The sequence below is a fragment of the Miniopterus natalensis genome, chromosome 1, assembly GCF_054644295.1.
Source record: "Miniopterus natalensis isolate mMinNat1 chromosome 1, mMinNat1.hap1, whole genome shotgun sequence".
In the NCBI taxonomy this organism is placed as follows: domain Eukaryota; kingdom Metazoa; phylum Chordata; class Mammalia; order Chiroptera; family Miniopteridae; genus Miniopterus; species Miniopterus natalensis.
The window spans coordinates 31,557,075-31,581,573 of NC_142081.1; positions in this window are offsets into that span (position 1 = coordinate 31,557,075).

A 24,499-nucleotide genomic window follows, 5' to 3' on the forward strand; every position below is an offset into this window, starting at 1 on the left:
ACTCTTCCTCCCAGTCTTGATGTGACTTCTATAAATCCTTGGTTATAAGACTTCTCTTCAGCTAGTCTTCAGTTGGTTATTCAGGATAATTGTTCTATAATTTAATTGTAATTCAATTTTGGTCCTGGGAGGAGGTGAGTATAGCTCCCACCTACTCCGCCATCATCTTGGATCTCTGCCTTTACTCTTAAAACAAATTATTTTGAACAAATGTGAGTGAAGGCAAACTATGAATTTATTTGGCTTCAGGCATGACTTCAAATGGGCGTGAACTTCTCACTTGTTGTAATGGCTTTGACATTGCCAGGCTGTTTAAAGTATTACCACAGGCAGCCAAGGGAGCTTTCGTGTAAACTCCATGAAAAAATTGTGAGACTTTGGTATAATATTCTTCCTCTGTGTGTGTGTGTGTGTGATAGCTTTGTTATTCTCCTTTTTATGTCACTGAAAATAAAAACTGAACTTAAGAGCTTGAGCATAGAAGGGACGGAATTGTTTAGGTCAGGAATTATGTGTGTGTGTGTATAGAATATGTTTTCATAAAAGCAACCCCAAATCCATAACTTAGAGAAATAAGATTTTGTTAAATTTTGTGCTATACATAAGACAGCAAATACTGACATGTAAATTAAAATTTGATTCAATAATAGGGATTGGCTTATTTAAGTTTGACTATACACAAAGTAGCAAATTTCTTCATTTTTTATCCCATAAATAGGTGTGATGAATGAGTAAAGTGAAATCTACAAAAAAAAAGTATTTTTTTAACTCAGAAACCTATGATAAATTTTCCATATTATTGAATATACTTCCACAATATAATTCTTAAAGACTGCAAAGTATTTTATTGGGCCATTTTACTCAGTGTATCCTTTCTAATGCTAAATATTTATGTTAGTTCCAATTTTTCACTCAAACACTGCTTTAGTGATAATCTTACACATTTCTCACTTTTCTGATCATTTTCTTAGGAGAAATTCTTAGATGTAAAATGACCGGATTATATGTTTTCTCTTAAAACTGTGTGTGTGGCTGGGACTCTCATAACAAAATATCATCAACAACAAAACATTAAAAGTACATGTTCTGAGGAATAGTAATATTGAGCAGATATTAAATTTGTCTCTTATCATCCATCAGGTTATGGGACAATTGCTCCCAGAACTCCTATGGGCCAGATATTTTGTGTCTTATATGCTTTATTGGGGATTCCTCTAACTATCATATTCCTGAAATTTGTGGGTAAGGCAATATCAAAACCATTTTCAGGACTTCGGAATTACCTTCAAAGTATTGAAATGAAAGAGGTAATGTTTACTAAATAATTTTTTTACACATGCTTTGGTTTATAAACCTACATAGAATAAGCACACAACACTTTATAAATTCTTGTTAAAATACATGCTAAAAAGAATCTGTATATGTATATATGTGTGTATATATATATGTAAGTATATGTGTGTATACATACACTTATTTTTAATGTATATATTTGATATGCCTGTCCTATTTTTATGGAACTTCTTAATCAAAACAAGGATATTCATGCCCAGCTGGGCGTGGCTCAGCGCTTGAGCATCGACCTGGGATCCAGGCAACCAGGGTTCGATTCCCGGTCAGGGCACATGCCCGGGTTGCAGGCTCTATCAATGACTCCCTCATCATTGATGTTTCTATCTCTCTCTCTCCCTCTCCTTTCCTCTCTCTGAAATCAATAAAGATATATTTAAAAAACAAAAACAAAAACAAAACCCAAAAAAACAAGGGTATTCAACCCCAAATATCTACAGTGCTTTTTGTAAAAAAAATATGTTTTTATTGATTTCAGAGAGAGGAAGAGAGAAGGGGAGAGAGATAGAAACATCAATGATGAGAGAGAGTCATTGATTGGTTGTCTTCTGCACGCCCCCTACTGAGGATCGAGCCTGCAACCCAGGCGTGTGCCCTGACCAGAAATTGAACCATGACCTCATAGTTCATGGGTTGACGCTCCACCACTGAGCCACACTGGCCGGGCTCTACAGTGATTTATGTTTCTTCTTCAGAAAACAGGAATATTATGTTAAATAATATTGGTAGAGTATCATAGTATAAATGCAGTTTCACCACCATGATTTTATTTGATTTCCTGAGCCACTCTATGAAGTATATAAAACCTAACATCTAGATTTTCTAGAGGAAGTTATCAACTTGAATTCAATTCCTCTGATCCTGGGTTCTGAGCTCTTTTATCTCACAACTTTCTCAACACTGCTAAGGGCAAGACATTTTTTATGGCTATAGATTACAAAAGTATATAATTTGAAGAGGCTGTTTGGAAAACTGTTAGGCAAATTTGTGTTGAGTTGGGGTAAAGTGAGATGAAGAGAGATGACATGGATGGATAGTCCATACCTGATAGTCCACAAAGAGATATGCAGAGAGGCTAAGGACAGGCAACTGTTTGTTCTTATTGCCAGGGAGGCTTGTATCAGGTATTCCTGTGAACTAGGTTGCACTTTAGCAATAACTCCTTTTACCTAACTAATCCATTTTGAGTAGACCACTGAGGCAGGATGTTCCTTTCCCTTCCTTTCTGAACTCTCACCCACTGGCTTAAGAGTGATAATTCAGAGGCCAACTTGATGTCTGAAAAGCCCTTCTCAGGAAAGAGCAATGCTGAGCAAGAGCAGGTCCTGGCTGGTGTTACTTCCCCAGTCTCCAAGGAGTGGAGTCCAGAGACAGAAACTCCTGGGAGGTTACCTGACCATTCTCCGCTATGCAGGAGAATGCTCACGTACTTAATCCATTCGTACCAGCCATTCTCTCTCAGGGGTGGATTCTAGGAAGGGTAGAAGAGAGGCAAGAGCTGTGAGCATTCTTTAGAAACCAAAATCCTCTGTGAAATAGTTCAATTAGAGAAGTTTCTTTCCCCTTCAAAGGAGGCAATCAGACAGCACCTGAAAAGATTTTGCCCATTTGTTTTTCCTGAGGCCATGTTATCCACCCTGTACTTATGTCTGGTAGCAAAGATTTGGCCTTTTCAGAAACTCAAGGTCTCTTGGATGTTGCCTTTCAAAGCCTACAAGAGGCCAAGGTTGTACCTATTTCATGCTTATAAATATGTCCAAACAAACTCATCAGACAGGGTCACTCAAGTACACCAGCTAATAGCACGACCCAAATAAAACTGTATCAGTGGTACAGAATGCTCTGAGTTTGCCACCACCATAAAAAGTTAAGCAAAAGGAGCTATTAACAGTACTTCTCACAGAAAATGAACTTTGTAATATAAATCTCCTCTTGTTCCTAAAACTTCTTAACAGTCACAAAATATATACTAAAAGTCAGCAATCCATTTCTTCCATTTTCCTCTAATTCTGCTCTATTCTGCTCAAGGTATTTTATATAGGTTGGTGCATCTCCAAAGCTGATAATGAATCTCTGTTTACAAATTTCTAGAGAAATAAGACATAAACATTTTATAACCTCAGCTTCATATCCCTCCAAGTTTAGAAAGCACTGCAAACCCCACAGTCCAATGTAATCATTATAATAAACACTACAATTTAAGGAAATGGTTAGGATATGTCCCTTTGCCATAATATATTTTAAAATATTATGTATAGCCCTTAGCATAGTGTCTGTCTCATATGAGGGACTCTATAAATGAAAGTTTAAAGCATGTTATTCTAATTGGTTTTCTCATCTGTCTCTCCTCCTCTCCCCCCACAAAACTATAATCTGTATGCGGACAAACTGTCTTATTTTTACTCTTTATCTTGAGTATCTTTCATGGTATTAACTAATAGGTAAAACTCAACAAATGCTTGTTGAATGAATTTGAATTGTATTATAAAAAGCATTTAATAAACTCTATAAAAGCAATTCTAATATAATATAGAGTTGGAAATGGAACAGCTAGTTTTTAGATGGGAAAATACATTTATTTTCTCTTATAATTTAAAGTGTTGGAATGTCTCTTAATAAAATATGATTAGTTTATTTGTCTCAAAAAGTTAATGTCCTGAACTTTCAGATGGTGAATGTCTTTTTTGCACAGACAGTGGGACCCAGAGCTGGGGGTGCAAGTGAGCAGGTCACAAAGCAAAAGAACACTGTAGTCTGAGACCTAGGGAGGGCAGGAAGGGAGAGATTACTTTACATTTTAAAAATGTGAAGTGCAACAAAATGCATGAAGAGAGAAAACGTAAATAAAGGCTAAGCAACAGAGATTCATAAGGGAGAGGATTCATCTGACAGAGCTGGGAAATACTTCCCAGATGCAAAGGAAGTCTGTATGTCAGAGTGGTAGGGATATCCAAGCAGGCCCTTGGTCAGGAAGGAATCTGTAAAGGGCAAATGGTGGTTTAGCTGTTGGATTATTAATAGCTCCCTGACTGCTATTGGATTATTAACACCTTTCTTCCTCCCTCCCTCCCTCCCTCCCTCCCTCCCTCCCTCCCTCCCTCCCTCCCTCCCTCCCTCCCTCCCTCCCTCCCTCCCTTCCTTCCTTCCTTCCTTCCTTCCTTCCTTCCTTCCTTCCTTCCTTCCTTCCTTCCTTCCACCATTTTCTTCTTTTTTAGAGACAAATTAAAATGTGCATATTACTCTTTTTCTTGGTAACTGGACTTCTCATTTTCATCCTGCTACCACCATTAATTTTCATGTACACGGAGGGCTGGTCATACAACGAAGGAGTATATTTTGCATTCGTCACCTTAAGTACCATTGGGTTTGGTGACTATATACTAGGTAAGTCAACTGATATTAATCTTGGAATTGTTTTAGAATTCATAGCCACGATCAACAGGATTTGAAGTAAAAGTATAACCAGAACTATAGCATTTATCTATCAGAGTTAGGGTAGAGGCCAAAATGAATAAGAAACTCCAATCACCTGACAATCCATGAAAGATTCCAAAATAATTCCTTTCCATCCACCTTTCTCCTTTGTTCAGGCCATAGAGTACACTAATTATGGGGAAACGGAACGGAGAAATTTCTCAAAGCATGTCACCACTTGCTCATACAGGTATTCAAAGTTCATGTGTAATGAAAACAGTAGGTGCAAAGGTTGAATCCCATGCAACACGCGCTTAGCATCTTTCCCAGTAGAGAAGTACACTTTCATCTTGGAATAAATACACTGCATAAGCAGGAAATAAAGATCCCCAGACCTTAATTATTAATATACATACCTAAAATTCAACAGTTAAATATCCAAAAGTCTTTTGTGTAAAGGATTATTTGGACAAGGCCTTCTTGTGTTTATAAATTCCTTAAAGGAACAAAGCAAATCTCCAGGCTATATATTTTTAGAAAACCTTTTTATTAGTCTTGACTCATCTCTACCTTAAGTTCTAATCATCATATTAGGCATCATTCTTACTATTAACATTTTTAAAAAATTAGCCCAAAGAACATAGGTATAATACCCCATTGTGCATACAGGCAAAGGCCTCATACCTACATAAAAGAATCCATATCCTACCACAACAAGCACAACATTTGGTGTCCTTCTACCACAATCTACCTGGGTCCACTTGGACAAGATACTTGACTAAAGGACTCAATTTGATCTAGTATTAAGTAGTTGAGGTAAGGGAGACTTTGAACCAGTTGATTTTTTTTCCTGTCAATAGTCACTCAGCCAACCTAGTAATCAGTACGTCTTGAGCCTTTCTTACCATAAGAAAGTCTTACGTGATGTGTGCTTTGGAATCAGCCATGACACGTTGGAGTGGGCAAGATTTAGACATATAAATAGATAACTATGGATTCACGCTGCAATAAGCCATAACTGAGGTGAATACTTAGGGCTATGATGGCAACAGGGGAAAAGAAAATGTTCTTGGCTGTGAGGATCTACAAAGCTTTACTGGTTGCTTCAGACATGGCTTAAGGTGAGTCCTCAATGTAGCAGTCAGAGAGCGCGAATAGCTGACAGTCCAGGGAGAACACTTGTAAAACCCCCCTTAGCTCTAGTGTTTACTAATTTCTGATTAAGTTCCCAGAAAGGACATGTCTGAATATCTGGGTATTTGTTTTTTAATCACTAGGTCACAAAAATAGCATAATCTCTATTAGCCCCCTTATTTAGAAAACCGACACTAGAGAGAGAATGTGGCGCATGTGGTGCATATGGTGTTGGGTAGGGGATAACGACAGTCACATTGAAGAAAGCCTCGGGCTGGCCCTCCTCCAATGTCAAAATGTTGGCAAATCTGGTATGGTGGGGTGGGAGAATTGTTTGGCTGAACGATTTTTTTCGGGGGGCGTGGGCTGTTGGTATATCTGGATTACAATTCAATCTGTGAACCCACCTGTCATTTAAGGTAGGGTAGATTTTGCTTTGTCTCTGCAATTTTTCACCGTCTCCAGCACCTCTGCTTAGTCTGCTAGGTCCATCCATACCCAGGCCTGGCATGGAAACTGCCACAGCTCTCTGCTCATTTGTGAAGAACTCTCTTCTCTCTAGAACTTAGCTTGCCAAGTTTTCTTGCATCCACTGCTCTTTGCCAGCACCATTGATAACTATGATTTTGGTTTTGACTGTTTCCTCTTTTGTTTTTTTGGGGAGTTTTTTTACTGGGGAATTAAAAAACCCAGCCTATCCCCCTATTTTTCTAACTGGAACTAGGACTTCACAGACGCTTTATTAGAAATTTGGAGGATGCTGGATAAGGGACTCTAAGTAGTGTGCCATTTTAAACTGGAAAACAAATGAAACCTTTTCAACATTCATCTCAGTCAATAAAATGATGCTGTCTTTCATGAAGTTAAGTTTGCTAATTTATGCCACTGATTTACATTCTTCTTCCCCTTATTCTAACATAAGGTTAAAGGCAGTTAAACTGTGTTCTTTGCTGAAAATAACCATTAGTTTTCCCTGTGCTCTTTGGCAAGACTTCATTGAATGACATGTTGGATTAGCAAATGCCAGAATGTGACCAGAGTTTATGTGATTATTTACATTTCAATATACAGTATTAGTTTTAAGGATATTTGAGACAAAATAAATAGCATAAAGATTGCAGGAATGAAGCCAGTGTTATTGAGTCTCAAGACAGTCTGAGATGGTTGTTGGGATGATGGGCCTTTTTCCCTTGTGTTTCTTATTATTACTTCAAATTGCTTTTTCTAACAATGAAAAGTTAGAAAAAAACCTGGTGTGTTTGTAGCCATAAAGAACAAACCAGTGGCCAGGTAGGAGTGTATATTCATGGATGGCCACATCACATTTTAAACAAAATTTGAGTTTTTAAAAAATAAAAAATTTAAAAATTACATTAACGTATGTCCTAAAGGTTTATGGCACATCAGGATATCTATCTATCCTGTGAGCTGTTCCGTCAGCTCTGTATATTTGCACAAATACTTTTCAGATCATATATAAAAATAGAGGTTTTTTTCTCCTCCTGTAATAGATACGTTACAAAAAAGTTCAATGTAGTTTAAATTTTGTAACTATAATTCCACATTCTCATTGAATATGCTATTCACTTCCGAAGCACCACTTCTTAATTTCCAACTGGTCTTTAATATCAGTGGTTAGACTCCAAATGTAGACTAAGATGGCGTGGTTTATGAGGGTCAAGAAAAGATCAGAGGCAAGAGGGTAAGAGTCATCTTCCAATGACTTAAAAGTGATTTTCTTTTTGTTTTTAGGTATAGATGCTTCTCAGAAGTACTCACCAATTTACCCAGTGTTAATACTAGTTTGGTGTGCCTTTGGTCTTTCTTGGATTGCTCTTCTGTTTCATTTGTTTTCAAAACTTTTGGAAAAAACTAAAACAAAGTTTACAAGCAAACTCTTAATGTTAAAAAGAAAGAATATCACCTATGAATAGTTATTTGTATCTCTGGCCTTTGGCAGATAGACATTTAAAAAGAGTGCCTCAGACTTCTTTTGTGAATGGTGAGACAAGGCGACGCAAAAGAGAATGTGCTTTCTTTACTAACCTGCCATGTGGGCCACACCCACAGGGAAGTTTTGTAATTCATGTTTTATTGTGAATTATAATAAAATAGTGCACAACCTCAATTGTCTTCATTGAACTTTTGATTTTAAAAACCTTTCATTGTATAATATTTGATATATTCAAAATAACTTATGCAATCACATAAGTTTAAAAAAGTAATAAACTCCCAGGAACCCATCAGACAACCTGCGCAGTAGAACTAATGACAATACAATTGGAGCTCTCTGTGTGCTCCTCCCCAACCAAAGGCCATAGCTACCTCCATCCCTGTTGTCAGCGAACAGGTACCAAATCATTATTTTTTTATATGTTTTTATTGATTTTTAGAGAGAGAGGAAGGGCAAAGAGAAACATCATCAATCAGCTGCCTTCTGCATGCGCCCCACCAGGGATCAAGCCCGAAACCCAGGCATGGACCCTGACTGGGAATCGAACCATGACCTCTTGGTTCCTGGGTCAACACTCAACCACTAAGACACACTGGCCAGGACCTAAGTTATTCTTTAAAGTAGTTACTTAATTACTGCTCACACCAAAAGGGCCTTGGAGTTTCCATTATTCCATATTTTCACTTTAACTTGATATTTTTAGGTTTAAACTTTTGGCCCATATACTGGGTATAAGTTGCTATTTCATTATAGTTTAGCTTTGCTCATTCCTGATTACCATGAGGCTGAGTACCTAGTGTTTCTGGACATTTTTTCTTTTTTCTTTTGTGAATTGCCTCTTCATGATTTTTGCCCATTTTTTCTACTAGGTTTTTGCTTTCTATTTATTAATTTGTAGAAGTAATTTTCTTTTAAATAAATTCTAAATACTAAGTCATTTTCAGTTATATTTATTGTAGATATTATATCCCATTTGTGGCTCATCTTTCACTCTTGTGGTATCTTTTGATAAATGAGCTCTTAATTAAAATGCAGTTTATCTTTTCTTTTATAATCACTACTTTTCCCCTTTTTTTAGAAATCCCTTCATACCCCACAGTGACAAAATAGTTTCTGATTAATGTACTTAATCAAGTTAATTGAGGACCTAACATGGGTAAGTGACTGCTTAAGGACTGTGAGGAATATGAAATGAAGATGCATAGTCACTGTCTTAATGGTATTTAAATATTAACTAATATTAGATCCAGAATAATAAATGCCTGTTGCGTGTCAGCCACTGTGGTAAATGTTTTGAAGGACTAAAATGTATTGAGCACTTAAATGCTAAATACTTTGCATTTATCATATTATCTAATTCTTTCAATAACCTTGGAAGTAGGTAAATAATACTACTTTACTGATGAAGCAATAGATCTACGAAAATTTATCCAAGTCACTCAGCAAGTTAGATGCTGAACATAGTCTACTTTAGGTTGACAATAACTGACATCGATCACACACGGAAATTCGGCACTTCTTACTCCTCCCAAACACACTTTTTTATTGATGACACATTTGCTTTTTATATTGTGTATCCCTTAACACACTTTTATAAGGACTCACACTTCCTGAATTCAAGAATTACAATGCTACAGCAAAAAAATATAACAATGTGGTACTCACATAAAAATAGACATGAAGATTGACAGAATAGAAATAAACCCAGCCTGGTCGGGCGTGGCTCAGCGGTTGAGCATCGACCTAGGATCCCAGAGACTATGGTTTGATTCCCGGTCAGGGCACATGCCGGGTTTCGGGCTTGATCCCTAGTTGGGGGCCTGCAGGAGGCAGCCGATCAATGACTCTCATCATTGATGTTTCTGTCTCTCTCTCTCCTTCTCCCTTCCTCTCTCTGAAATCAATAAAGATATATTAAAAAAAGAAGAAGAAATAAACCCATACCTCTATGGTCAATTGATTTTTTTAAAAATTATTTTTAAAAACATAATGGGCTATTTTTTAGAGCAGTTTTAGGTTTACAGAAAAATTGGACAGAGAGTACAAAGCACAGAGAGTTTCCAGATATCCCTCATCTCACTGCACAGTTTCTGCTATTATCGACATCTTGCATTAGTTTGGCACAATTGTTACAATTGATGAGCCAATATTGATATTTATTAACTAAAGTCCATGATTTACATTAGGGTTCACTCTTTGTGTTGTACATTCTGTGGTGGTCAATTGATTTTGATATGGTACCAAGACCATTCAATGGAGAAAGAATAGTTTTTTCAACAAATGGTGCCGGGTCAACTGGATATCTACATGAAAGAAGATGCATTTGGATTCCTACCTAACAGCACATACAAAACTTAACTCCACCTGGACCAAAGATATAAATGTAAGAGCTACAATGGAAAACCTCTTAGAAGGAAACATCTGAGTGAGTCTTTGTGACCTTAATTAAGTGATACTTCTCAGATATGACACCTAAAGCATAAGTAACCAATGAAAAATAGAAAAATTGAACATCAAAATTAAAACCTCCTGTGGGTCAAAATACATGATCAAGAAAGTAAAAAGATAGCCCACAGAATGGGAGACAGTATTAGCAAGTAATATATCTGATAAGGGTCTGGTATTCAGAATGTATATAAATTTTTTACAATTCTACAATAAAAAGACAACCCAATTTTAAAATGAGCAAAGGATTTGAATAGACATTTCTCCAAAGAAGATACATAAATGGCCAATAAACATGTAAAGATGCTCAACATCATTAGTGATTAGGAAAAATCAAATCAAAACCTCAATAAGATACCACATTACACATACTAGGATGGCATTGATAATAATAAAAGGATAATAATAAGTGTTGGCAAGAATGTGGAGAAATTGGAACCCTCTTACCTTTGGTGGGACAGTAAAATGATGCAGCTGCTATGAAAAATAGTTCGGCACTTACTCAAAATGCTAAAAGGACAGTAACCGTACAACCCAGCAGTTCCATTCTTATGTGTATACCTCCCTAAATTAAAACATTTGTCCACACAAAAACTTGTAAATGACCATTCATAGCAACATTATTGTTCATAGCCCCAAAATGGAAACAACCTAAATGCCCATCAACTGATGAATAAACTAAATGTGCTATATCCATACAATAAACATTCAATTCCTTATTAAATAGATAAATGTTTTATTTTTATTGTGTGATATTTTTATTCAAGCCACCCGTCTCCTTGTATATACACCTGCATAAATTGTGGTTCGTGGTGAAATAGTTTATATGTGTTACCAGCTGCAATATATTAATCTCACTAAATTAACCAGGCATAGAAAATTTCTCACTTCCTGTATAGTCCTTGAATTAATCACAATTATACAGGGCTTTTAATTCCATTGCATATATATCATATTCATTTTTATTGAACCACTGTAGAAGTCAGAAATCAGAATAAATGTTTCATCTGTATTTCAAATAAATATAGCCTTATGTTATCATTCAGACCCATAGCTATGAAATTTTCACCAGCAATTTAAATGTGAAGTTAATAAGTCATTGAAATTAAAACAATAAATCCATTAAAAAGGAGGTTGGAATGTTTGGAAAAAAATATCTCAATCACAGGCAAGTACCAAAGCTACCAGGGTAGATAGCTAACCAGAACATACTGAAATGGCACAATATTTAGAAAGTTTTAGATAGCAAACTAAAATATTTTCAAGAGGCTTACTTAATTTGAATAATATTCACAGGCGAGCAAAGATCACAAAGGAATGAAATGCAAAACAGTAGTATCACTGCCTCAATAAATACCGTCAAGAGCTAAGAGGTCACCAACAGAAGAAACACCGACAGAACAAAATATCCTGATGGGAACTTGCCAAAATCATAGCCAGAGATGCACTGTTTAACCCTGTTGTTTACAAGTGAACATAACAACAACATTCTTGGGAGAATATCTAAATCCAGTTACCTAAATGAATGTGCTTCTGGTAGACAGAACAATATATTTTGAAAATAAAGCCCAGGAATAAAAAAAAAATAGATGCCTTGCATAGAGTTAGATTTCTAAGAGATCAAGAACACCAGAGTGGTTGAAGAGCATTGGAAATCTCTATAAGGACTATCTCAGCACAAAGTGTTCAATTTTAAGGGATTTGAAACCGTCTACATATTTCAAACATTTTACTTTACTATTTTTGTAGTCTAACACCAAACACCATTTCCGAGTTATAAAATGGTTTAGGACATCTAAGTTATAAATCCCAAAGTGGTGACTTTGAAAAATTCTGACTACCAAATTGAGCAAGTTTGAAAACAAAACTATTTGGCAGGTTCTAGTGAATATCACCCTCATAACCAGGCAGATTCCTTAATTAGTACACAAAACCAGACCCTTTCAGTTGGATTCATAACTTCTTCAACCCTTTCAGTAATTAGACAAAACTAATGTTCTGCATGTCTTTCTTCTGACATAAGAGGTAATAAGTTGTAATGCTTAGAAACATTAATTCATTTGGAATTACTCATTAATTATAAACATTTGAGAATATTTTACACAAATTAGTGTAGTTTCTAGCTTGGTTTTTGTATTAGTCAAGCTTCTCCAGAGAAACAAACAAACAAATAAACAATATGTATATATATATATATATATCAAACCTATACAGATGGTCCTGACTTACAATGGTTTGACTTAGGATTTTACTGAGTTTATGATGGTATTAAAATGACACACATTCTGTAGAAACTGGCAAGTCTAAACGATGATGTTCAGTGGGTTAGGTGTGGTGCATTTTTTACTTTATCAGGATGTAACTCCATTGTAAGTCAAGGAGCATCTGTATATATAAAGAAACTTATAAGGAATTGGCTCACATGATTGTGGAGGCTGAGAAGTCTCATGATTTGCTGTCTGTAAGCTGGAGACCCAGGAAAGCCGGTAGTATAATTCTAGTCTGAGTCCGAAGTTCTGAGAACCTGGAGAGACAATATCCCAGAACAAAAACAGTCAAACAGAGGGAGCAAATTCTCCTTTACTTGTCTTTTATTCTAGTCTGGCCTTCAACAGATTGAACGAGGCCCACCCACATTGCGGAGGGCAATCTGCTTTACTCAGTACCAATTCAAATGTTAAATCTCGTTCAAAAACCCTCACAGATACACCTAGGATAACATTTACCTAAATATCTGAGCACTCTGTCGTCCTAGTGGAGTTGACACGTACAATTAACCATCACAGTTTCCCCTCAGAAAATGATCTATTAAAAGGTCAATTCATTTCTATTAATTCTGTACTGAAATAATTGAAATAATGAAGTTGTATAGAAGCCCCTATGATTAGTTATATATAGGAATACACTCAGACACTTTATGAGCTAAATATAATTATTATCCTTTTACTGATGTGGAAATTGAGGGCAAATAGCTTACCCAAGTTTCCCGAGCTATTAAATGACAGGATTGTGGTTCAAACTCCAGTCTCTTTAACACGAGAGACACCACCATTAGCCAGGTCACTCTAACCATAGTGTGGGACGCACATTTCAGGGGTTGTGGGCTGTGACAGCATGGTAAACATCTTGATGTGATTTTAGTGCTTTCATGAAGAATAAAGATGACTAGAGGTGACTTTATTTTTATTTATCTATTTATTTATTGGTAGGAGAGGTTGGGTGAGAGCGCATGAAGGAATGCAAGGAGTCAGGAGCGACTGAGCTTTTCAGCTTGGGTATTCCAACTACCCACATCATCACATTTAATTCTCACATAAGGCATAATGGTAACAGCGATTCCATGTTCCCAGTATAGGAGACACAGAGCGCTTTGGAATGAAAGTCTTTAATTGGGTCACAGACACCACATGCAATGCAATAGGGAAGCCGCAGTCCTGGCCCTAACACACTTTCCTTTCTCCTCCAAGCCGTAGACAGATACGGGCTCTTGCCAGGCTGCTATCATCAACATACTGAGTTGACAAGTCTGTAACAGAGGGAAACATGAGGGGACGAAGTGTAAAAAGTGCCCCCTCATTTTTTATCTCTGCGCATAGGACTGGGAACAGGAGGAGGGAAAACATTGTGCCTACCTACAAACACGTGCTTAGTCCTACCGTAAATTTTGATTGAAAATTCATTAACTTTCTTCTGAGCTATTCATTGATTGTGGTCACCTTAACATAACAAAAACCAAAACAGCCTGGCCAGGTGTGGTTCCACGGCTGAGCATTGACCTAGGATCCAGGAGATCGCAGTTTGATTCCCTGCCAGGGCACATGCCCGGGGTTCCAGGCTTGATCCCCAGTGGGGGGTGTGCAGGAGGCGGATGATCAATGACTCTCTCATCACTGATGTTTATGTCTCTCTCTCTCTCCCTCTCCCCGCCTCTCTCTGAAATCAATAAAAACATATTTAAATAACAAACAACAACAACAAAAACACAACAACATATTTTTTTCTCTTTCTACAACAAGCATACCCTTGTTACTGGGAGTATTAAATCATTGAGAGACACTGTCAATTAAGTCCCTTTAGCCAAGTACAAGAACCACACTGGCCAAAATGCTTTGGATAGAGTTCCTTATTTAATCAGCTAGCTCCCAAAAGCAAAGCGCCTTCTTCTAATTTCTTACACATTTTCTTCAACTCTGCCTTTAGCTTTTGAGGCCTTTTGACTTATTAGTAAAGGCTTTCCAATACCTTAGAGAAACTACTGCAAGAAAAGGCTGAGTTTGGGAAGAGGGTCCTTCCAGCAAAGACGAGCACTTTCTTGGCTAAATGCTCCGAGAGTAATTGTGGAATTATAACACTGTGCACCTAGAGCATTTGAAAGGGCAATAGAGACATGGGTAACTTCGATCTTTGGAGGATCTTAGATTTAAAAAAAAAATTAATGACAAAATAGAGTTACAATTCTTGAAGTATGTCTATACTTAATAATACTTTTAATGCAGAAAACAGTGCAACATAATTATGCTATTTGGAAAATAGTTACAACACTGGTGAAATGATATAATACATGATGGGGCTGGAAACTCACTTAACGAGACACACACATAAAATTGTAAGATGAAAGTCATCATCTTTCAATGTGTTCAGTTTATCCCACTTGGAGATCCACATTTGAGGCCCTTCACAAATGTGGGCCTCAAACAACTGGTATCTCAGTTCCCCATTAGGATAGGGCTGGGCTCAACTCACTTGACCCAAGAAACTAATAGACCTCAAACTTAATCTACAAATGATGATGTTGATTCTGAGATACTCCTGTCTCCTCCCACCAATTCTCCTCCTAAGAAAAAAATTTTGATGGCATATTTTGAATGTTTATGACTCAGGAAGTTACATAACTCGGCTCCTTGTGGGAATGACCCAGAACACTTTATTCTGCACAGGAATATCTTTTGATCCCACCACACGATCCTTGCTGCAGAAACTGCAACAGCGCCAACTAGGATCTGAAAACACACCAATTTGGGTTCAAGCTCTGTTTTGCCACGACTACTTAAGTGCCACTGAGCAATTACCAGCCACTCTAAGCCTACAACTCAACTGAAAAATTGTCCCTATTTCATAGGGTGGCCTGAGGATTAAAATGGGTTACTGCAAGCGAAGCACTACTAGTATGCTGCCTGATGTCTGGTTGGTACTGAAGAAATGTTAGCTACAGTTACTGTTATTCTTTTCCCAGAGTTATACACTCAATTTCCCAAGCAACAGAGTTTTATGTAGAAGGTGCACAAACAGTCAAAATAAATTTTAACTACTTTTTGATATTTTTAATGTTTTACTTATTTTAAAGGGGGTTGAAGGCGTGAAGAGCCCTGATGCAATGTGATAGCCCTTATGTAGTTCCAGGCTCGGCCTCCAGATGTCAGTATGAACTCAACTGACGGAGGCAGTGACCAGGGCCTCGTGCGTTGGGGAGCATTGCAACTCTACAACCGCCCTTCTTTCATTTTAGAAAGGTAGTAAAGAGATCGGCTTCTTTGATTCAGAAGACACTGCACCATAAAACCAGTAATGAAAAATATGCAACAAGTGTATGAATCTAGAAGTACCACTACAGAAAAGTTGGATACCTTTAGCCACAAGTAAAAATATGGGAGAAGGGTTATATTTAACCCTTGCTCTTGGGGAAAAAAACCCAACTGTTATTTACGTGATTGTGATATGTAGCCTAGGGTTCTTCAAAAATTATTCGAGAGAACCAGGAGCCACATCTAACATTTTTTACATCCTAGAGCTGTGCAGCACACATTTAGAGCCATTTCCACTAGAAAGGTAAATTGGATAAAATGATGGTCCCATAGCTATGAAAACCATGAAAAATCACTCTATACAGTGGCCCAGATTTATAGTATGACTTTTGATACAGAGACCTCAAGAAGAAGTTTGCTCTTAGAGGGTGTCGTTGCCCATTTCATTTGCCCATCCAATATTTATTGGGCACCTACTATGTTTCAGGAAGATTTTACATGCTGGGAATACAGCTCTGAAAAAGCAAACAAAATCCCTGCCCTAAAGGGGTTTGCAGTTTAGGAAAGAAGGACAGACAATAAGTAAAAAGAAATTAAAATAGTATATTAGAAAATAACTTCTACAGGGAAGAGGAGGGAGAAGGGAAACATTGAAAATATCCTGGTCAACATGGGCCACACGGGAAAGGAGGGAGAGCCAGCCAGCAGTGTACCTGGAGGCAGAGCACTCTAGGCAGAGGGGCCAGAAAGGTCCCATCATCACTGTATCGTACAGAAGCTTCACTGCCCTAAAAATCCCGTGCTCTACCGATCCCTCCCTCCCTCCCTTCCCCTGAACCCTTAGCAACCACTGATCTTCTCTGTTTCCTAGTTTCGCCTTTTCCAGAATGTCATATAGTTGGAATCATACAATATGCATGTAATCTTTTCAGACTGGCTTCCTTCACTTAGTAATATGCATTTAAGTTTCCCCTATTATCTTTTCATGGCTTGATAGCTAGCTCATTTAATTTTATTGCTGAATAACATTCCATGTGTGGATAGTTTCTCTATCTATTCACCTATTTGGCAGTTATGAAAAAGCTGATATAAACATTTGTGTGCAGGTTTTTGTGTGACCATACATTTTCAACTAATTTGGGTAAATACCAAGGAGCACTAATGCTGGACTATATAGTAAAACTATGTTTACCTTTGTAAGAAACTGCCAGACCATCTTCCAAAGTGACTATCACTTTGCATTCCGTCAATAAATGAGAGTTCTTGCTGTTCTACATCCTTACCAGCATTTCATGTTGTCTGTGTTTTGAATTTAAGCTGTCCTCATAGGTGTGTCGTTTTATTTAATTATTGTTGACAGTAATTATTGAAAGGGTAGCCAAGGGCCTGGAACAGTGAATAAGTGAATGTCCCATATATTGGATCATTAGTATAAAATTTCAGAGGGAAAAATTCTCCAAAACTGGATGCTAGAAGGATATAGAACAATGCTATCAAAGCTGTGAGGAAAAAGTTATTTTCTACCTCAACCTCAAAATTCAAGTGTCAATCATCTATGGCCTGCCCAGTGAGAACACAGATCCCTGAGCAGGTCTCTGGGTATTTATCGTTGCAGAAGCGGCTGCCTTTGACAACATGAGAGAAAGGCCAACAGTGTCAAATCCACAATTCTAAGGTGGGTGAGTTTGCGGGGCACTATTTCTTCCTACACTAAAAAATGGGGGTCCAAAGGGGAAGGGGAACCGAGGGAAAGACACTGATAGTAACACTAGCAACCACTTTATAAGTATTTATTCTTAAGGCCAGTCCTTCAGAGACACTTCTTTCTTTTTCGATCTTATGTCTACATATAAGTAGCTGTTGTTAGAACAAATGGTGCTACTCTAAGTTTTGGCTTTGGGAGCTCACCAGTTAGGGTTTCACCAGGCATGGGAAAATGAAAACCCAGATTTACACATGACAGAGTTCATTGAAAATTCTTTAATAAAATGAAGTAACAGAATTTTAAAAATTAAAATAGCAATCACAAAACTTACATCTACCCAAACATACTGCTTGAGAAGGGATTGGGCATTGGTTTTCTATACCTTCTGGGGCCAGAGAGGAAAGGTTGTTAGGACAGTGTCTGAAGGTACAGTTTCTGTCTGAAGGTTTACAATATGCCAGAAGCCCTGCCTTCATCATGAAGCCCCGTCCTTTCGGTGAAACCTGCCTTGAGCCAACCATGGAACAGGAAGTCTGTGAGGCTTTGGTAAGGGACACACTCTTAGCAAAGTAACCTCTCTTCTGTCAGTGTTCTGATTAAAAGGCTGGAGGCCTGTGTCAGTAGTGGTTAAAAAGGCTTCCTTTCCTCTCTGCTGTTGCCCTTCTGGAGTGAATCCCTTAAAGTTTTTGAGAAGCATTTTCTGTCCAAAGTTCTTCCTGCTTTGTCCCTGTAACTGGAACATGTCTTCCAGGACAGTGGGGTGCTCTAGGGTGAGTCTGGCCTGGGCTCTCGTGTTACGGCTTTTCATGTTCACTTACCCAGATTATCTCTCTCAAGAAAATGGCATCAGGACAAGACCCTCTGCTGCAAGTGGCAGCAACAGATAAAAGAGGGAGCAGTCTGGGCAATATTTGTTCATGTTCACCATGAAGAGCTTTGTAAATACACAAGAGTCCTGGACTTGATTGCAAACTAGAATAGCCTCACTTATTTAACTGGGTGGGAAAATGTATAAATTTTTAAAACACACTTGATTGATAATTAGAAATAATGTGTACAAGAAACAGAACCCAATGAAAAGAGCTCCATAGTTTTGTACATGCAGGGTTCTACCTTTATTGAAATACATGGTAGAAAAAAATATGGAAACACAGTTTTCAGAATAAGTTTCTATTTACACAAATGCCAGTGCAGATCCAACATGGGGTGAGCCTGATGTAGAGAAGGTGGACAAGTAAAGCTGAGATATGCATTATATTTTAAAATTATTTTTCTTAATGACAATTAAAGTTTGATGTGGAAATGCAACCCACGTGAGAGGTTTACGGAGAAGCAGCTGGTTGCTTTTCTGGTCCTCTTTCCTGGTCTGGCCCCATTGAAAGGGCTCTGTGGAAACCCTCTGCAGTTTGGATGGAGGAAATCTACTAAGCACATTGATTTTGAGCATCGGACTTATTGTCTTCTTTTCCAACTTCTATTTCAGAAGAGACTGCATTTAGCTTTGATTCCATTTCATAACAGAATTCGGTTATCAAATTAAATAGGAGAGCAATCCAGACCAGGCCATGGAGGTTCCAAATTAATAATAAGGCTGAGTAGACGAGGCTCTTAGTTTCTTTCATAGGATTTGAAACTAAAGACAGGAAGCAAATAACATGCAAATCATCAGATGGTGACTGTTTCCCATAACATTGTCTTTCCATTTATTTATACCTAGAAAAATGCCTCCTTTCATCCAAAAAAACAAATTAGAAATTAAAATAAAGTGTATCTAAAAATATCACTGCTTTCAAGAAAAGGATATCATTTAAATTGCAAATATTAAGATTTGTTTTTTAGAGCACATCTGCAGGTTGAAAAACTATTTTCCCCTTTAAAAATCATCCTTTTAAATACTGCAATAAGTATAATATTTTGCTGTGAGGTAATTTATTTTTCATTGCTACTGCTGGAAAACTATTAAAATGAGGTAAGAAAAAAATACATATATAACACAAAATTATTTAAAATGGAATTCAGATCTTGTTAACAAAAATACAGTACATTTCACTGGGCACTTATTTATATTTCTGAGTTTAAAATTCTATACATTCATTGCTTTTGTCATTAAAAATCTTGGTATAACACTTTGAAAAAGGAAAAGAAAAGCACTTATAATTCAATCATCCTAACACTACAAATACTACAACTTTTATAGTCCCTTCAGGTCTTGTCACTTATGTATTTATTTATTTTTATTTATTTATTTAATCTTCATCTGAGGAGTGAGGATATTTTTTCTATTGATTTTTAGAGAGAGTGGAAGGGAGGGAGTTGGGAGGAGGGGAGAGAGTGTGAGAGGGAGAGAAACACTGATGTGAGAGCGACACATACATTGGTTGCCTCCCACACATGCCCTGACTGGGGACAAGGGTTGAACCTGCAACCCAGGTAGGTGCCTTTGACCAGAAACTGAACCCACACTAAAAAAAGAAAAAACTGGATAAGCTACAATATTATAGTTTTATTTTTTTAAAAAGTCTGAGAACTGAGGACATGAAAAAGAAGCCTAAATAAACTAAATTTTAGAATATGACAAGCCCTCCCTATGAGAGAAGATATTCATAGCTTCTCTCTATCCTACAGAATGATACCCACTATGCGTATCCTAAGTGCAAGAAAGATTACCCACTGAAGCCTGGAGGTAGGGCTTCTCAGGGAATCTGCCTGTAGCCCAGCAGGCTTTCATGGAATGAAGGCAACAGTTGACAAAGGGGAGAAACTGAGGTCTGGAGAGCAAAGAGAATACTCAAGAAACCCAAACAGCTGTGGTTAGGCCATCAACTAGAGAAAAATCCCCCATGATAGTCTAGAGCATCACTGGGTCTCGGCTCCCATGCCTTGCCAAAGGGTATGTTTTGAATCAGCCTCAAAATATTCCAACCCAGTGATGAACTGACTCTAAGTAAAGCTGCAACAAAGCCCAGAGCCAGATCATCTGAAGATTCAATAGTTTCACCTCATCCCCACACCACCTGCTCATACTCGTAACTGAGAAGGATTATGCCTTTTTCTGAAGGTTACACATTATTGCCTGCAGTCTCACTGCTCTTTTACACACAAGCTGGCATAAAATAAAAACTTAGAAAAAGAAGAAATAAAATGTGACACATGATCAAAAGAAAACACAGTTAATAGTCTTAGAGATGGACAAAATATTAGAATTATTAGATAGACATTTAAAATAACTATGACAAATATGATAAAGGATATAGCAGAAATAGTGGATAACATGAAGAAAAAGTTGGGGGGAAATTTCAGCACAGAGATGGAAACGAATGGCAAGCAAATTGGAATGCTAGAAACTAAAATACAGAATTTGAAGTAAAAAAAATTGTTTTATAATAATTATGGTTTTAAAAAATATAAGATAATATGGAAAAATGGATGAAAAGATGAAAGATTTCACCAGAGAATGGGAGCCTACCAAAAAGGAGGGATTAAATTGACACTTTAAAATAAAAAATATTTATATTAATATTAAGAACTCATTATATAAATTTAAAAGCATATTACATATAGCAGACTTTAGAATTAGTTAACTAAAGTTGGCAAATAGAACATATTTTAAGTGAAGTCAGAAAAGAATATGGAAAATATGGAAAGCATATTAGAACATGTGGAACACAGTAAGGAGGTCTTACATTCATGTAATTGGAGTCCCAGAGGTAGCAGAGTGAGAAAAAGGAATAATCAGCATTCAAATACATAGCAGCTGAGAATTTTTCAAAACAGATAAAAGGTTTCAATTCCTCAGTTCAATAATCTGTCATCCCCAAGCAGAATCAATACAATGTAAACCACACTAAAGCAAATGATAGTTAAATTGCTGAAAACCAAAGACAAAGATAAAAGATTAAAAGTAGGTGGGGGTGATGGCGGGGGAGGGAAAGGCTCCTTACTTCCAAGAACCAACAATAAGACTACAGCTGACTTATCATTAGAAATGATGGAAGCCTGGGACAATGGAATGGTGTTATTAAAATATTGAAAGAAAATAACTACCAATTTAGAATTCTATACCCGAAATAATTGATGAGCTATTTTAATTGTGATTCACAGATATTTATGGAAACACTTAATGTCTGTATGGCTCTACAACTTTCCTTTTTCCATCTTTATTTTAGGGAGGAATTTGAAATAATTTTTGGAAAAGCTATATAAGGTATATGATATAAGATTAATCTCTTAAGCCTAGTGGTTTGCTTGCATATGCCTTTTATTTATCATGCGTGATTATTCAGAAATATTTAGTTTAAAAGGAATTATTCTGTATCTTATTTTTATAGTGATAGCTGTGGTGTGAAGACAGAGGAAGGAGGATGGGTGAGTTTATTTATACACTGAAGATTTATTTAAAAGGGGTTGACTTTTATCTTATCTTTCAAAGAAATCTGTTACATTTCTGAGACTTTTTTTTTTTACATTCTGTTTCAATCTGTTGCTGTGATAGTGACTCTTATTTCAAGATTATTAAGACTCACCTATTGCATAGTCTCCTAAACCAATAGCACTTATGGTGGTGAATGAATAATAAATTCCTTCAACGTAAGTCCAGTTCTCTAATGACATGAAAACAAATGGCGGTAATAACAGAAATACAAGTGATCCAGTTATAGTAAAAATTACGATCTTCCAAAGAGAAACATATTTCTAAAATATATTAGAAAAAGATGTTAGGAGTTATATCACAAACCAGCAGCATTCAAAAACTATTGTTTGTTCTATTAGTTCAGTATTCTTACCTACTCCTTTATTGCTCAAAGGCTTAGAGCCCTATAAAGGGACCCTTCCCTTTAATAATCTTGCCCTTAGCAGTATGTACGGGCTCTGTCATTCTACCTCCTGTACAGCATCCTTTGTTTTCCCATTTTTCTTTTCTTCTCTTCTGTTCTTTCTTTACTATTCTCTGCATCTAGATCTTGATTTAAGATTAATTTTTATGTAAACTTTACTTCCTTCTAAGATTGCCCTTGTCTAGATATCAGGGTCCTTGCCTCACTGATCTGGGCTCTGTCCACACCCCCCCAGCCTACCCTGGGACACCCAATCTGGACATAGCACGAAACCTTCCTGCTTGCTTGCATAATAAGGTAAGTTAGACAACTGTCAGCTGAAAGATCAGAGTACTAATTGGCATCAATAAACATCTCATTTATTGTTTAGAAAGTCCCACAAAACAAACTATATTTATATTTTCAAACAAATTCAAGACACTCATCTTATAATTTCTTATTTATCAATTATTTTTATCATATGATTCAAGTCTCTACTCATTTATTATAGATTCATCATTTATCACTCATTCAGTATCTTTTGCCTTTAAGGCTTGCCAGCTCTATATGAGATGAAAGGCAAACAAAAGAAAACACACACACCATATTTTATGCCTTTACCAAGCTCTGATAAGTAAATAAACATTTAGAAAGTTTGTTTACCATTTATGTATGTACATGTCATTTACTTAGATTTAAATACAATTTAATTCACTGCACCAGGAACTGTAAGTTCTAAGTACCACAAATAACAGGGCTGATTTTAAAAAATACTATTGCATAAGGAGATTTATGTTTTAATATTAATTTGTTATAGTGGTCACATTGGAGCCTGCGCTGTACTGTATTTTCTTTTATGGCAATGCAATTAGAATCTAACAACAAAGCACATCCTACAGTAACCATAGACCTCCAGAAAGGGCACAAAGCAATAACAAAGAAAGTGGCACCCACATTGTGAAGTGCTCTGACCCAGAGTAAGGACTTGATTACACAGATGATTAATGGGAAACTCTCCTGCTCCCTCGGGCTCTCTGAAGGGGACCCCTTGTTTATATTCCTTTATAGAAAATAAAATACCTTCTTAAAGAATGTCTACAACTTGATTTAATAATAAATTTTCAATTACTTTAATAAAGAACTATATTATAATTTTTTTAAAGGGTAAAACCTGCACTACTAATTACTGAGTTGACCACACATGACTCAACTCAATATGTGGTCAAAGCCTTGTCCAAACATCTCTGGGATTAGTGCCCACACTGCCATGAATTCTCTAGGTAATCTTGAACAAGTCACCTAGCCTTTATGAAATGCTTTCCTGTTCTATAAAATGAAGGGGTTGACTAAATGACTTCTGAAAACACCTAGTTCATACACAATTCACTACTACTCATCTTATTATAAGTTCAGTGATTAGAGGTAAGTTACCTAAGGGGAAATAGATGGTCTCTGGAACACTGGATTTTCTCACTTCTGTTTCACAACACAGAACAACTTGCTCTTTCTACCCCTAAAAATTTCATTCGACATGAGTTCACTAAATATTTATACATGTCATGTGACTCGTCGATCTAAGGTTGTGAATCCATATATATATATATTTAAAGAAACAAAACTTTTCTTCTGGGTGTGTGTGTGTGTGTGTGTGTAAAGAGAGAGAGATCTTACCTTACTTACTCCATTATGTTCAAGGTAACCTCCAAGTTTTTCAAATGGCAGAAGAACTAATTTACTGATATATTTAAATAATACAATAGTTAGAGGGATTCCAATTGCAGCAAAGACAACACAGAACATCTGTCCTCTAGGAGTTATAGGAAAAACTGTCCCATAACCTGATAACAGAAAAAAAGGTAAATGCAATGCCCCTCAATATGGAAACTTGGTATAATATGCACATTTAACATTGGGCTTTGAGGGCAAATGTTCAGTTATTGGTATTCTAAGAGCCCCAGCACAGACAGTACGTACTTAAAAGCAAACAAAAAACCTCAATGACTTAGTTAGATCTTATCCTAAGAAAGTAATCAAGAAATGTGAGCTAAAATAAAAATGTTTTTTCACAGTATTGTTATTTCAAATTTTGAAAAACTGAAACAACATAAATGTTCAACAATAAAGGAGACTGATCATGTACATTATGATATATTGATATAAT